Source organism: Bos indicus, chromosome 1 (genome assembly GCF_029378745.1).
Source record: "Bos indicus isolate NIAB-ARS_2022 breed Sahiwal x Tharparkar chromosome 1, NIAB-ARS_B.indTharparkar_mat_pri_1.0, whole genome shotgun sequence".
Lineage (NCBI taxonomy): Eukaryota > Metazoa > Chordata > Mammalia > Artiodactyla > Bovidae > Bos > Bos indicus.
This window is the reverse complement of record NC_091760.1, coordinates 53771715-53788242: the sequence shown is the minus strand read 5'-3', so window position 1 is coordinate 53788242 and position 16528 is coordinate 53771715. Positions and strand designations below refer to the sequence as shown.

Below are 16528 nucleotides of genomic sequence, written 5' to 3'. Positions count from 1 at the left end.
TTATATAGTGACAGAAAATAAAGTGAGGGATTTTCTCCTTGAACCAGATCTTCATATTAAAATCCATTTCATAGATGTAAAAAGCAGATCAGTGTAACTAGAAAGTATATATATTCTTGTATGAATTAGATGTGAATATAAAAATCAGGGAACATTTCACACAAGGACAGGCACAATAAAGGAGAGACTGGGCAAGGACCTAACGGAGCACAGGAACTATATAAAAAGGTTATAACGACCCAAATAACTATAATGGTGTGGTCACTCACCTACAGCCAGACATCCTGGAGTGTGAAGTCGAGTGGGCCTTCAGTTCAGTTCAGTCGCTCAGTTCAGTTCAGTTCAGTTCAGTCGCTCAGTCGTGTCTGACTCATTGCAACCCCATAAATTGCAGCATGCCAGGCCTCCCTGTCAACCACCATCTCTGGGATTTCACTCAACCTCACGTCCATCAAGTCGGTGATGCCATCCAGCCACTCAACCTCACGTCCATCAAGTCAGTGATGCCATCCAGCCATCTCATCCTCTGTCATCCCCTCTTCCTCCTGCCCCCAATCCCTCCCAGCATCAGAGTCTTTTCCAATGAGTCAGCTCTTCGCATGAGGTGGCCAAAGTACTGGAGTTTCAGCTTTAGCATCATTCCTTCCAAAGAAACCCCAGGGCTGATCTCCTTCAGAATGGACTGGTTGGATCTCCTTGTAGTCCAAGGGACTCTCAAGAGTCTTCTCCAACACCACAGTTCAAAAGCATCAATTCTTCGGCACTCAGCTTTCTTCACAGTCCAACTCTCATATCCATACATGACCACAGGAAAAACCATAGCCTGGACTAGAGGGATCTTTGTAGGCAATGTAATATCTCTGCTTTTCAATATGCTATCTAGGTTGGTCATAACTTTTCTTCCAAGTAGTAAGCGTCTTTTAATTTCATGGCTGCAGTCACCATCTGCAGTGATTTTGGAGCCCCCCAAAATAAAGTCTGACACTGTTTCCACTGTTTCCCCATCTATTTCCCATGAAGTGATGGGACAAGATGCCATGATCTTCGTTTTCTGAATGTTGAGTTTTAAGCCAACTTTTTCACTTTCCTCTTTCACTTTCATCATGGGCTTTTTAGTTCCTCTTCACTTTCTGCCATAAGGGTGGTGTCATCTGCATATCTGAGGTTATTGATATTTCTCCCAGCAATCTTGATTCCAGCTTGTGTTTCTTCCAGTCCAGCGCTTCTCATGATATACTCTGCATATAAGTTAAATAAACAGGGTGACAATATACAGCCTTGACGTACTCTTTTTCCTATTTGGAACCAGTCTGTTGTTCCATGTCCAGTTCTAACTGTTGCTTCCTGACCTGCATACAGGTTTTTCAAGAAGCAGGTCAGGTGGTCTGGTATTCCCATCTCTTGAAGATTTTTCCACAGTTTATTGTGATCCACATAGTCAAAGGCTTTGGCATAGTCAATAAAGCAGAAAGAGATGTTTTTCTGGAACTCTCTTGCTTTTTCGATAATCTAGCAGATGTTGGCAATTTGATCTCTGGTTCCTCTGCCTTTTCTAAAACCAGCTTGAATATCTGGAAGTTCACGGTTCACATATTGCTGAAGCCTGGCTTGGAGAATTTTCAGCATTACTTTACTAGCGTGTGAGATGAGTGCAATTGTGCGGTAGTTTTAGCTTTCTTTGGCACTGTCTTTCTTTGGGATTGGAATGAAAACTGACCTTTTCCAGTCCTGTGGCCACTGCTGAGTTTTCCAAATTTGTTGGCATATTGAGTGCAGCACTTTCACAGCATCATCTTTCAGGATATGAAATAGCTCAACTGGAATTCCATCTCCTCCACTAGCTTTGTTCATAGTGATGCTTTCTAAGGCCCACTTGACTTCACATTCCAGGATGTCTGACTCTAGGTGAGTGATCATATCATCATGATTATCTGGGTCATGAAGATCTTTTTTGTACAGTTCTTCTGTGTATTCTTGCCACCTCTTCTTAATATCTTCTGCTTCTGTTAGGTCCATACCATTTCTGTCCTTTATCGAGCCCATCTTTGCATGAAATGTTCCCTTGGTATCTCTAATTTTCTTGAAGAGATCTCTAGTCTTTCCCATTCTGTTGTTTTCCTCTATTTCTTTGCATTGATTGCTGAGGAAGGCTTTCTTATCTCTTCGTGCTATTCTTTGGAACTCTGCATTCAGATGCTTATATCTTTCCTTTTCTCCTTTGCTTTCTGCTTCTCTTCTTTTCACAGCTATTTGTAAGGCCTCCCCAGACAGCCATTTTGCTTTTTTGCATTTCTTTTTCACAGGGATGGTCTTGATCCCTGTCTCCTGTACAATGTCATGAACCTCAGTCCATAGTTCATCAGGCACTCTATCTATCAGATCTAGGCCCTTAAATCTATTTCTCACTTCCACTGTATAATCATAAGGGATTTGATTTAGGTCATACCTGGATGCTCTAGTGGTTTGCCCTACTTTCTTCAATTTAAGTCACTCAGTTGTGTCCAAGTCTTTGCAACCCCATGAACTGCAGCACGCCAGGCCTCCCTGTCCATCACCAACTCCCGGAGTTCACTCAAACTCATGTCCATTGAGTCAGTGATGCCATACAGCCATCTCATCCTCTGTCGTTCCCCTTCTCCTCCTGCCCCAATCCCTCCCAGCATCAGAGTCTTTTCCAATGAGTCAACTCTTCCCATGAGGTGGCCAAAGTATTGGAGTTTCAGCTTTAGCAGGAAGCATCAATATGAACAAAGCTAGTGCAGGTGATGGAATTCCAGCTGAGCTATTTAAAATCCTAAAAGATGATGCAGTTAAAGTGCTGCACTCAACATGTCAGCAAATTTGGAAAACTCAGCAGTAGCCATGGGACTTGAAAAGGTCAGTTTTTATTCCAATCCCAAATAAGGGCAATGCCAAAGAAAGTTCCAAGTACCATAAAATTGCACTCATTTAACATGCTAGTAAGGTAATGCTCAAAATCCTTCAAGCTACGCTTCAGCAGTATGTGAACTTAGAACTTCCAGATGTACAAGCTGGGTTTAGAAAAGCAGAGGAACCAGAGGTCAAATTTCCAGCATTTGTTGGATCATGGAGAAATCAAGGGAGTTCCAGAAAAAACATCTGCTTCTAATTCATTGACTATGCTAACACCTCTGACTGTGTTGATCACAACAAAACACAGAAAATTCTTAAAGAGATTAGTGTATCAGACCACCTTCCCTGCTTCCTGAGAAACTTGTATGCAAGTCAAGAAGCAACATTAGAACCAGACATGGAACAATGATTTGGTTCAAAATTGGGAAAGGAGTATGACAAGGTTGTATATTGTCACCCTGTTTAACTTATTATCATAAGAAATATTGGGCTGGATGAATCAGAAGCTGGAATCAAGATTTCCAGGAGAAATATAAACAACCTCAGAAATGTAGATGATGCCACTATAATGGCAGAAAGTGAAGAGGAACTAAAGAGCCTCTTGATGAGGGTAAAAAGGAAGAATTAAAAAGATGACTTGAAACTCAACATTAAAAAACTAAGATCAGTTATACACACTGGGGATTGGTTCAAGATGGCAGAATAAATGGACATGCATAAATCCCCTCCAGTGAGATGACCAAAATAACAACTAGCTGTAGGACAACTATTGACAGGAGGACACTGGAACCCATCAGAAAAGATATTCCATGTCCAAAGATAAAGGAGAAGCCACAGTGAGATGGTAGGAGGGATGTAAACAAGATAAAGTCAAATCCCACACCTGCTGGCTGCACGACCAACAAATGGCAGAATAATAATACCAAAGAAATTCTTCCACTGTTGTGAGAGCCCCATGCATATCAGGCTTCCCAGCCTGAGGATCTGGCAAATGAATTAGGAATCCTCAGGGAATCTGACTTTGAAGGCCAGCAAGATTTGACTGCAGGACTTCCATAGGACTAGAGGAAACAGAGACTTCATTCTTGGAAGTCACAAACTAAATCTTGTGCACACCAGGACCCAGGGGAAAGCAATGACCCCACAGGAGACTGAACCGGACCTACTTACTAGTGTTGGAAGGTCTTCTGCGGAGCTGTGGGTTGGCATTGGCTCACCACAGGGACAGGTGCAATGGCAGCAGCAGTCCTGGGAGATGCCCCATTGCATGAGCCCTCTTGGAGGTCACCATTAGACCTATGATAGAGCTCTAGATACCAGGGCAGGGTTGCCTCAGGCCAAATAGCTAACAGTGAGAGACAGCATCACTACCCATCAGCAGACAATCAGATTAAAGTTCTACTGAGCACAGCCCTGCCCACCAGAGCAAGATTTAGTTTTACCCACAGCCAGTCCCTCCCATCAGGAAGTTTACACAAGCCTCTTATCCTCATTCACCAGAGGAGAGGCAGAAGGAGCAAGAACTACAATCCTGCAGCCACCAGGATGAAAACCACATCACAGAGAGTTAATCAAAAAGAAAAGGCAGAGGATTATGTTCCAGGTGAAGGGACAAGATAAAACCTCAGAAAAACAGCTAAATGAAGTGGAGATAGGCAACCTTCCAGAAAAAGAATTCAGAATAATAATAGTGAAGATGATCCAGGATTTTAAAAAAAGAATGGAAAAGATGTGAAAACTGTTTACCAAAGCCCTAGAAGAAATAAAAACATACAGGAACAATACACTGGAAGGAATCAATAGCAGAATAACTGAGGCAGAAGAATGGATTAGTGATCTGGAAGAAAGAATGGTGGAAATCATTGCCATAAAACAAAATATAGAGAAAAGAATGAGAAGAAATGAAGACAGCCTAAGAGACCTCTGGGACAACATTAAGTGCACCAACATTCACATTATAGGGGTCCCAGATGAAGAAAAGAGATAGTATAGACTTGAGAAAATATTTGAAGAGATAATAGCTGAAGACAATATTTTAAGAGATAAAACCTCCCTAACATGAGAAAGGAAATAGTCAACCAAGTCCAGGAAGCAAGTATGGAGAGTCCCAGGAAGGATAAACCCAAGGAGGAACACACTGAGATACATAAATGAAAATGACAAAAATTAAAGACAAACCCAAGGAGGAACACACTGAGATACATAGTAATGAAAATGACAAAAATTAAAGACAAAGATAAAATATTAAAAGCAACAAGGGGAAAACAACAAATAACATACAAGAGAACTCATGTAAGATTATCAGCTGATTTCTAAACAGAAACTCTGCAAGTCAGAAGTGAATGACATGATATATTTAAAGTGATGAAACAATAGAACCCACAACCAAGAATATTCTACCCAGCAAAATTCTCAATTAGATTTCATGGAGAAAATCAAAAGCTTTAGAGACAAGCAAAAGTGAAGAGAATGCAACACCATCAAAACAGCTTTCCAACAAATACTAAAGAAACTTCTCTAGGCAGGAAACACAAAAGAATGAAAAGATCTATAAAAAATAAACCTAAAACTATTAAGAAAATGGTAATAGAATTATACAGGTCAATAATTACCTTAACTGTAAATGGATTAAATGCACCAACCAAAAGACATAGATTGGCTGGGTGGATGAAAAATATGCATATATAAAATTTTTTTTTTTTAAGAAAAATATGCACTTCCACTTACCACATCTCTCTACTTAACCCCCCAGATTGTATGTAATTATTTTATATTTTAGGTCAATCATGTTTCCATTATGGTTTGCAATTGTAATTATTTTTTATTTTCTGTTTGGCTATTGATAGTGAAAACTGATAAACATCCTCTACTATTATGTTTGTGGTTATGTAACTACTATCTGTTTTATTACCATTGTATCATGATTGGTCCACAGAAAATAATAGAATTCTATATCACTAAAACTAACATTTAATAGAAAAACCTATAATCACTTTTTAAAGTCCAGATGCACATTAGAATTATTTTGAATTTTTTGATAAATACAAATGCCCAGATATTGTTGTTTTCTCCAAAGCTCCAGATGTGACTTTAATGAGCAGCAATGTTTAAAAACAACTGGACAAAGGATGATCTTTTACTTTAAAAAAAAAAAGAAAAGAAATACATGCAATCAGAGTTAAAGTCTGAATGAAGCAGCCTAGTTGTCTTCCCATACCTGCTGATGTGTTTGCTCAGGGGAAGGATAAAACTGTATTAGTGACGATCCCTGGACCTCCCCCCATCCCCCCAAAATGAAAATATACACCATGAACTCACTGTTATTCTCATGAATAGGTTATTCTTGGAGCCAGACTGTACTGTGGGTTGTCATTCACACCTCAACATTCAAGGATATGCTACCATTAAAAGAAAAATATGAAGAAAACTGTAGGTGAATCTTCAGCTAGAGAAACCTGAACTTGACCTGAACTCAGGATAACTTCACCTGCCCAGCAAACAAGGCCTGTCCTTTCTTAACTTTTCCTTTCTATGGACAAAATTTACCTGTCTGCTAGATTACACAGCATTGGTAAAAACGCAGCTCAAGCCTGAACAGAAGTATAATATGTCAATGTCATGTGTCACTTTATAGTCTCACCCACTTACTGGTAGACTGTGACAAGGCTAATGAGAGACTGCTATGTGGACCAGCTTCTCGCATTTGAGGAACCCTGCTTACTGGAGAACTCCATCAACTATTGTGAATGGACTGTGTCCTCTAAAACCTACAACACGTTTTTTAAAATAGCCCCTCAATTAGTACGTATTATAACTGATGATGCAAACACTACCTCTATATATCACTTAAGAACCCCTTTCTCTGGATGCCTAACACATGTTGATCTTTTATATTAGAAGGGGACCACCTATTATTCCACCCCATCCCCCATGAAAGCTCAGGTGTTATCCACTTAAATGCTATTTCCTACTTTATCTATTCCCGATATTAGCTTTTCTTTAGAACCCCTATGTAAGATTTTGCAAAGAAACCAAAGTATTACAAAACTACAAAATTACAAAGTATTACAATTACAAAAGGAAAAACATAATTGTACCTTGATAGAACATTCTGTTGTTACTATTATAGCTGATAAGTTAATGGATACAAGAGTTAATGTACAAAACATACTTCTTATTTATGGTGGGACTTGTTATTTACTACACCCACTACTGCTCAGGAATGGTTTTCTGTATTGTTTAACCCCTGGCTTATTTCTTTGATTATCTTGTTTCTTTTGACCATCTGGAATTGTTATTTGTCCTACATAATTAACAAGACTGCTCACGTTACTCATAATACTTTGCATTATTCCTATGCTCTTCAGCATACACAATCATGAGGTCAACTGTTTGGGAAGTTAAAATGGAAGAAGTCTTGGTTCAGACTTCAGAAGCAGGAGAGCAATCCTCTGATCTTGTTTCTTTTCCTGCCTGGCCACTGCCCAGATTCCACTGCTGCCTGCAAGGTCAGCAAGTCAGGGGTAAGTACTTTAGATAAGGAAGGAAGTGGGCCATGGAATTTGTAAGCCCTTGGAGGCTTGACCAATCACACCAGGGTTTTTACAAAATCCTATGACTCACAAGATAAAATAAACAGCATTATAAAAATGTTAAAGTAAAACAAGAGCTACCTTTTTGTGCAGAAACTGATGATGATATCAGTTTGTGGTTTGGGACTATAAGCAGGAACTCCCAAAACTGAAGTCTCACTCGTGGAGTGAGCACACTGCCCAGGACCTTTTCTTAGCTGGGATTCCAGATTGCTGTTACTCTGGACTTTCCAGCATGCTGCTTAAGTTTGGATGACATTTGGCCCCATTTGGTGATGTACATGCTGTTACTCTTCTCTATTGTTTCTATTTCTCTTTTCTTTTAATGACTGTATATTGAAATTAAGTTAAATAATCCTCTATTAGATATTGACATTGTTAAAATAAAATAAAATCATTGTTTAGGAGGTGCTAGTGGTAAAGACTTCCCTGGTGGCTCAGACAGTAAAGTGTCTGCCTACACTGCAGGAGACCCAAGTTCAATCCCTGGGTTGGGAAGATCTCCTGGAGAAGCAAATGGCAACCCACTCTAGTATTCTTGCCAGGAAAATCCCATAGACAGAGGAGCCTCTTAGGCTGCAATCCATGGGAACGCAAAGAGTCGGACCCAACTGAGTGACTTCACTTTCACTTTCAGTGGTAAAGAACATGCCTGCCAATGCAGGAAACTTAAGAGACATGGGTTCAATCCTTGGGTCAGCAAGATCCCCTGGAGAAGGAAATGGCAACCTACTCCAGTATTGCTGCCTGGAGAATCCCCATGGACAGAGGAGTCTGATGTGCTACAGTCCACAGGGTCGAAAAGAGTAGGACGCGACTGAAGCAGCTGAGCATGCAAGATCATGGCATCCCAGTCCCATCACTTCATGGCAAACAGAAGGGGGAAAAGAGGAAGCAGTGACATATTTTATTTTCTTGGGCTCCAAAAATCACTGCAGACAGTGACTGTAGCCATAATATTAAAAGACACTTGCTCCTTGGAAGGAAAGCTATGACAAACCTAGACAGCGTATTCAAAAGCAGAGACATCACTTTGCCGACAAAGGTCTGTACAAAGCTAAGATTTTTTCAGTAGTCATGTAGGGATGTGAGATCTGGACCATAAAGAAGGCTGAGAGCCAAAGAAGATTGATGTTTTCGAATTGTGATGCTGGAGAAGACTCTTGAGGGTCCTTTGGACTGCAAGGAGATCAAACCTGTCAATCCTAAAGGAAATCAACCCTGAATATTCATTGGAAGGACTGTGGCTGAAGCTCCAATACTTTTGCCACCAGATGCAAAGAGCCTACTCATTGGAAAAGACCCTGCTACTGGGAAAGACTGATGATAAAAGGAGAAAGGGGTGGCAAAGGATGAGATGGTTAGAAAGCATCACCAATTCAATGGACATGAATATGAGCAGACTCCGGGAGACAGTAGAGGAGCCTGGTATGCTACATCCTTGGGGTGACAAAGAGTAGGGCACAACTTAGGGACTGAACAACAATTACAGCTACCGCATAAACAGTAACACAGAAATCAAACCTCAAATTCTTACTAACATTATTTCCTAAACCCATAACATATCTCAACTTTCTTCTAAAATGAAAGTACTATCCAAATATCTTGGCTCAGTTACACAGATTAAATTTGCCTTACCTTTTATAATGAGCAAGCAACACCAGGGCTACTAAACTCAAGGGAAGCTCTCAGCAAATGAGTCACTCAGATTAAAAACAACTGGAAGCAAAAGAGAAAGAGACAAGGCTTAAGGCAGCAGGCAGGCAGAAATGGGAAATAAAATATGCTGATTAGTGCCAAAAAGAGAAGAGGAGGCAAGATGATCTTAAGGCTGCTTGGTTTTTGTGGGCCACTCTTAAAATGTCCAAAGGGAAAGAGGAGCAATGCAGTCTCTCATATTAGCCTAAGGAAGAAAGCAAGAAAGTAAGAGACAAGGACACTTCAAATAATTGGAGGTGGAGAGAGAAATACTACCAACATCAAATGGTGGGAGAAAAATATGAAGAGGGCACTGGATTTGAGTTTCCTCTGTCATACAGCAAATTTCTACTGGCTATCTTTTTACATCTGGCAATACATATGTTTCAATGTTATTCTCTCAATTTGTCCCACCCACTCCTTCCCCCACTGTGTCCACCCAATACAATATTGTAAAGCCATTATGCTCCAATTAAAAAATAAAAAATTAAAATAAATACAGGGAGAGAATTTTGAGTTACCTGAAATTTTGAGTACCTCTTTCAGGAGGTACCTGAAAGAAGATAGTTGTCAAAGAAAGTAAATGCCCCTAAAAACAACAGATATGCTTTGACTCTTCAGAAAAGAAAAGTAGAAAAACAAAGCAAGGGCATCCTTGGAATTCAGTGATTTCTGCTATCACATCTTTGGGATTCACAGGGCAGACAAATGAATGGTAAAAGGCCCTTCAAAGATATGAAAAACTTGCAGACCTATGTCAGTGTATGCAACACTAAAAGCACAGGAATGTACAAAACTTAGAACTGTAATCAATATCCACACTTAGGATATGGAGTTGTTTTGCACATAAAATAAAAAGCTAAATTCAATGGGGAAAATTAGTTTGGAGGACCTAGGTCAAATTAAAAAAAAAAGACAAATTGCAAGACCAGAAGACAAATTAGAAGAGATATTGGTGAATGTATAATTTCCTTTTTCCTTGTCAATGGGGATGGAAAACTTTTTTCATTTAATGCTATGAAATATTTCAGCTGTGTCAGAAGACTATTTAATGTCATTAGTCATTTTTGATTACTTTCAATCCCAAGATTAAATTACATTTAGATAAATATGGCATGGTTCTTAAACTGAGAATTTAGACTTCTGTTGCAAGTAATAACAACAACAGCAAAATTCTGGAACAAACTGGCTTAGAAAACAAAGGAAATTTTCTGAGAAACATAACTGAAAATTCTGGAAAGTGAAAGTGAAAGTCACTCAGTCATGTCCGACTCTGTGACCCCACTGATTGCAGCACACCAGGCTTCCCTGTCTATCATCAACTCCAGAAGCTTGCTCAAACTCATGTCCATTGAGTCGGTGATGCCATCCAACCATCTCATCCTCTGTTATCTCCGTCTCCTCCTGCCTTCAATCTTTCCTAGCATCAGGGTCTTTTCCAATGAGTCAGTTCTTCACATCAGGTGGCCACAATACTGGAGTTGCAGCTTCAGCATCAGTCCTTCCAATGAATATTCAGGACTGATTGATTTACCTTATGACTGACTGGTTGGATCCTCTTGCAGTCCAAGGAACTCACAAGATTCTTCTCCAACACCACAGTTCAAAAGCATCAATTCTTTGGCGCTCAGCTTTCTTTATAGTCCAACTCTCACATCCATAATAGACGGACCTTTGTCAGCAAAGGAACGTCTCTGCTTTTTAATATGTTGTCTAGGTTGGTCATAGCTTTTCTTCCAAGGAGCAAGCGTCTTTTAATTTCATGGCTGCAGCCACAATCTGCAGTAATTTTGGAGCCCAAAAAGATAAAAGTCTGTCACTGTTTCCATTGTTTCCCCATCTATTTGCCATGAAGTGATGGGACTGGATGCCGTCATCTTAGTTTTCAGAATGTTGAGTTTTAAGCCAGCTTTTTCACCTTCCTCTTTCACTTTCATCAAGAGGCTCTTTAGTTCTTCTTTACTTTCTGCCATAAGGGCGGTGTCATCTGCATATCTGAGGATATTGATATTTCTCCTCACTATCTTGATTCCAGTTTGTGCTTCATTCAGCCAAGCATTTCGCATGATGTACTCTGCATATGAGTTAAATAAGCAGGGTGACTATATACAGCCTTGATGTACTCCTTTCCCAATTTGGAACCAGTTGTTATAACTGTTGCTTCTTGACCTCCATACAGATTTCTCAGGAGGCAGGTCAGGTGGTCTGGTATTCCCATCTCTTGAACTTTTCCACAGTTTGTTGTAATCCACACAGCAAAGGCTTTGGCATAGTCAACAAAGCAGATGATTTTCTGGAACTCTCTTGCTTTTACAATGATCCAACATATGTTGGCGATGTGATCTCTGGTTCCTCTGCCTTTTCTAAATACAGCTTGAACATCTTGAACTTCTCGGTTCACTGTTGAAGCCTGACTTGGAGATTTTTGAACATCATTTTGCTAGTGTGTGAGATGAGTGCAAATTTGTGATACTTTGAACATCCTTTGGCATTGCCTTTCTTTGGGATAGGAGAATGAAAAGTGACCTTTTCCAGTCCTGTGGCTTAGTCCATGGAGTTCTCTAGGGCTGAATACTGGAGTGAGTAGCCCTTCCCTTCTTCAGGGGATCTTTCCAGCCCAGGGATCGAACCCAGGTCTCCCACACTGCAGGTGGATTCTTTACCATCTGAGCCATAAGGGAAGCCCAAGAATACTGGAATGTAGCCTATCCCTTCTCCAGCAGATCTTCCCAACCCAGGAATCAAACTGAGGTCTCCTTCATTGCAGGCGGATTTTTTTTTTACCAACTGAGCTATCAGGGAAGCCTCAGACCAATTTCATCCAAGAATCATGTTACTGAGTCCTATGTTTCTGCTTTGCTCCACATGCAGTCCAGCTTTCCTTGTGGTAATAGTACAGCTGCAGAAGTCTCCTGGGCTTGACTTCCACACACTTTCAAATTCCAGTGAAAATAGTATTTTCAGCCAGCACCTCTTGTTTAGAAATTTCCCAGAAGCCCAAGGCAACTACTTTTTGCATGTCCTAGGCTCACCTGGGTTACGTTCTCATCCCACCTAGCATGCTGGCCACCCAACTCCCTAACTGGTTTCTCCTGGGAGTACTATCTTAATTAAGTCATTTGTACCTAAATCTTTAGCTAAGCAGCTGCTTGTAGTAGAATATTTCCTAAGACACAAATGAATGTACTGAACCACCCTGGCAGGTTATCCTTGAAATTCCTGAATTGTTCTTTTTCATCTTAATATTTCTGCAAAAGCTGGCATTTCCCTCTGAACAAGACACTCATCTTCTCACATATTCCCTTTCCTAGGTTCTGTGTTGCTTCTCCCCTGTCCAAGCCTCCTACTTCACCTGCCCCTCTCAAATCTCTCCCATGTGCCCTCTGAAAACATTATTCCACACTAAACTTCCTTTTACCTGCCATAACCAGCTGAGATTTCTGCTGTTTCCCAGCCTCAATTGAAACCTGATTCATCCCCAAAGGTTCCATTTCCTTTTCTTCTCTTTTTTTCTTAAGAAAGGGTAACTCTTTTTCCACCTTCTCTCACATTGAAATCTACAGATAAACCTGGCAACCTACATTATACAACAATGATCTTTACAAACCTGTCTTCCCATGGGTACACTACTATACCTTTCTCTGGATTTCATTATGAAAATCAAAATTTCTTCTTAAGTGACTCTTGCTCCTACACAGGAGGGCCCCTAGGAAGAGTCAATTATATTAAGCTGGATGGGGCATATATGGTTGGGTATAGTATTCTCTGTATCTTTCATAGATCTAAGGTGTTATTTTAGATCCACAAAAAGAGCAAATACCCTCTTTTAACAATACACGATAAGACTCTATACATGGATATCACCAGATGGTCAATACCGAAATCAGATTGGTTATATACTTTGCAGCCAAAGATGGTGAAGCTCTATACAGTCAGCAAAAACAAGAGTGGGAGCTGACTGTGGCTCAGATCATGAACTCCTTATTGACAAATTCAGACTTAAGTTGAAGAAAGCAGGGAAAACCACTAGACCATTCAGGTATGACCTAAATCAAATCCCTTATGATTATACAGTGGAAGTGACAAATAGATTCAAGGGATTAGATCTGATAGAATGAGTGCCTGAAGAACTATGGACTGAGGTTGGTGACATTATACAGGAAGCAGGGATCAAGACCATCGCCAAGAAAAAGAAATGCAAAAAGGCAAAATGGTGGTCTGAGGAGGCCTTATAGTTGAGAAAAGAATAGAAGCTAAAGGCAAAGGAGAAAAAGAAAGATATACCCATGTGAATACAGAGTTCCAAAGAATAGCAAGGAGAGATAAGAAAGCCTTCATCAGTGCCAACATCCATTGGATCATCAAAAAAGCAAGAGTTCCAGAAAAATATCTACTTCTGCTTTATTGACTTCTCTATCAAAGTAATGGAGTATAAATCAAAGAAAAGAAAAAATTTCAAAAAGAAAATCTATATAGAACCTTAAAAAGATGAGGAGTTAAAGAGGCCTTTTCGATGCAAATAAATCTTTGAAAAGATGTTAAAAGGCAGGGTAATTAGTTGTGAACTTTAACAGTTGCCATTTAAATCCCTATTTGCTCTCCATTTAAAATGAGAATGTGGAGGTTGAAAGAGTAAGCAAACTGCTCAAAGTCACAAAGATGTTCCAGCAGTGGACCTGAGTCCCATTCCAAAGCCTACTCTCCTTCCATTCCATGCTGTGTGCATCATCAAGAGGCTAAGAAGCCAATCATCTTTTGGGCATGTCCAGGTGTGACCATTACAGCTACACTTCTTTGGAGTGATATGGTTTCTGGATGTTCTTGCCTTCCAGGTGAACACTCAAACTCAGATATATAAAGTAAATAAAGTCAACTACAAAAAGTTGATCTTACAAAGCTCTCAGTGGTTTTTTGGGTTTTTTTGCTGTCCACAAAGACAGCTTAAGCAAAGAGAAAGACCTCCTTCACCCACTCACATGAGAAGCTCTGCTGTGGTCCACTTTGTATTTAATAGAAGTCACTCAGTAATTCGTAGGCTTCCCTGATAGCTGTTGGTAAAGAATCCACTTGCAATGCAGGAGACACCAGTTCAATTCCTGAATCGGGAAGATCCACTGGAGAAAGAATAGGCTACCCACTCCAGTATTCTTGGGCTTCCCTTGTGGCTCAGCTGGTAAAGAATCCACCTGCTTTGCGAGAGACCTGGGTTTGATCCCTGGGTTCGAAGATCCCCTGGAGAAGAGAAGGGCTACCCACTCCAGTATTCCACCCTGGAGAGTTCCATGGACTATATAGTCCATGGGGTCGCAGAGTCAGATGCAACTGAGTAACTTTCACTTTGACTTCACTTTCAGTAACTCTCCCTGATGTGACAGGAAATTTGCTACATATGTTATAAACATTTCTTTACGTGATCCCAGCAACAACGCTATAAAGTACATACTAATGTGACCATTTTATAGATGAGTACACTGTGGGGCAAGGAATTAAATAATTATTTATTGCAAATTCATAACCAATGGCAAGGCCTAAGTATAAAACACCTGCTATTAACCTCAAATCAAGATGGTGGAGTAAAAGGACTTGTGCTCATCTTCTCCTGTAAGAACACCAAAATTTCAACTAGCTGCTGAACAACCATCGACAGGAAGATGATGGAACCTATCAAAAAAAAAGCTAACCCATGTCCAAGCACAAAGCACAAAGCACAAAGCAGAAGCCATAAAGAGATGGCAGGAGAGGAACAACTGCATTAAAATCAAATTTCATACCCGTCGGGTGGGCGACCCACAACTGGAAAACAGTAATACTAAAGAAGTTCTAACGCTGTTGCAAAGGTTCTAGGCCCCACATCAGACTTCCTGACCTGTGGATCCAGCTAATGGACTGGGAATCCCCAGGGAATCTAACTTTGAAGGACAGTGGGATTTGATTATAGAGCTTTCACAGGACTTGGGGAAGCAGAGACTCTTGGAGGGCACAACCAAAAATTTATGTGCACCAGGACCCAGGGAAAAGGAGAAGTGACCCCACAAGAGACTGAGTCAGACCTGCCTTGAGTGTTTGGGGGGATTCCTGCAGAGGCATAGGTCAGCAGAGGCCAACCATGGTGGCAGCAGCAATCTTGGGAGGTGTATGTGTTAGGGGAAGCACACTGATTGAAACCACCCATCCTGGCCAGGTAACCATTTGTATGAGTTGTTTTATGACAGGAGATCCTGATAAGGAATTCGGAACTAATAAGCCACCACCAACCAGAAGAGTTTGGGAAAGGTCTAAAGGAGACACCATGTGTCCGTCCACTTCCCAGAATCCCTCTCGCTAGCATCCATCTTGGCTGAGTGATGTGTGTGCCACCAGGAAAGACTCTGAATTAGAACGATTGGTCAAAGACCACCCGGAAACTACTCCCATCACCATAAAACCCGATATTGCGAGCCCCGCGGCAGAGCAGTTCTCCTGGGTTCCCTTACCCTACTGCTCTCCACCCAGGTGCTCCTTCCCAATAAAATCTCTTGCTTTGTCAGCACATGTGTCTCCTCAGACAATTCATTTCCGAGTGTTAGACAAGAGCCTAGTTTCGGGCCCTGGAAGGGGTCCTCCTTCCTGGAACACATGGTGGCATAAATCCTTTTGGAGGGCTGGCCAGAGAGGAAAAAGTGATTTTTGTCCTCGAGCTATTAGGCCAATCCTTCCAGTTCATTTCCACAGATTCCACAGAAAGAATACCTAAGGAGTTGAGACAAAAGCCACCTGAGAGCCTCCTCTGGTCCACTAAGAGCTAGCATTACCAAAGGAAGAAGCCCATTGCACATCCAATCTGACTAGATCCTGTAATCCCTGATCTGTGCCCTCAAAAACCTCATGGTCACCAGCAGTGCCTCTATCTACATAGATCAGAGGCACAGCCATGACAAAAACTCTCTTTCAGGTTGCTGGCCCCTGAGGCAGGCAGCCAAGAGAGTGACCTCTAGCCTGAGAGACGTTCCTGGAGCCAGAGCTCCACCTCACTCCTGAATGTATTCTTGTAACTTTCAGCTCCTGGCAAGGCTAGGCACTTCTATACTTGGGGTCTAAGTAAAAGTACACAGTAACAGCATGGATCACAAGTCCCTTGCAAGTGGATGACCTGACAGATTAGGTTAGTAGTTTCAACTCCCAGACCATTATGAAGTGGTCAAAGAGACCAGAAAGTTTCACTGAGAAAGGATCGTTCGGTCCACAGGCTTCATCTACATCTGGCTGCTCCCCTGGAGGAAACATTGAGTGCCTCTTGACATTAGCAGGTTGGTATAATCCCCTGACAGGGTTTCTGCCATAAACCATAGGAGGTCACCGTGGAACCGCAGATTAGGACACAGCTC

General features: G+C 41.0%; 1 protein-coding gene across 5 annotated transcripts in view; it reads right to left on the bottom strand.

The window, feature by feature from the left end:
* HHLA2 (HHLA2 member of B7 family) overlaps positions 1-16528 on the bottom strand; it is a 161035-nt gene that overhangs the window by 91539 nt on the left and 52968 nt on the right. The window contains exon 1 of one of the 5 annotated variants that reach the window (XM_019976959.2): positions 9105-9575. The exons of the other annotated variants lie outside the window; for them this stretch is intronic. The gene's annotated coding sequence lies outside the window, so the exon portion shown is untranslated. Of the gene's footprint in view, positions 1-9104; positions 9576-16528 lie in introns of those variants that run through there. 5 annotated transcript variants of the gene reach the window in all.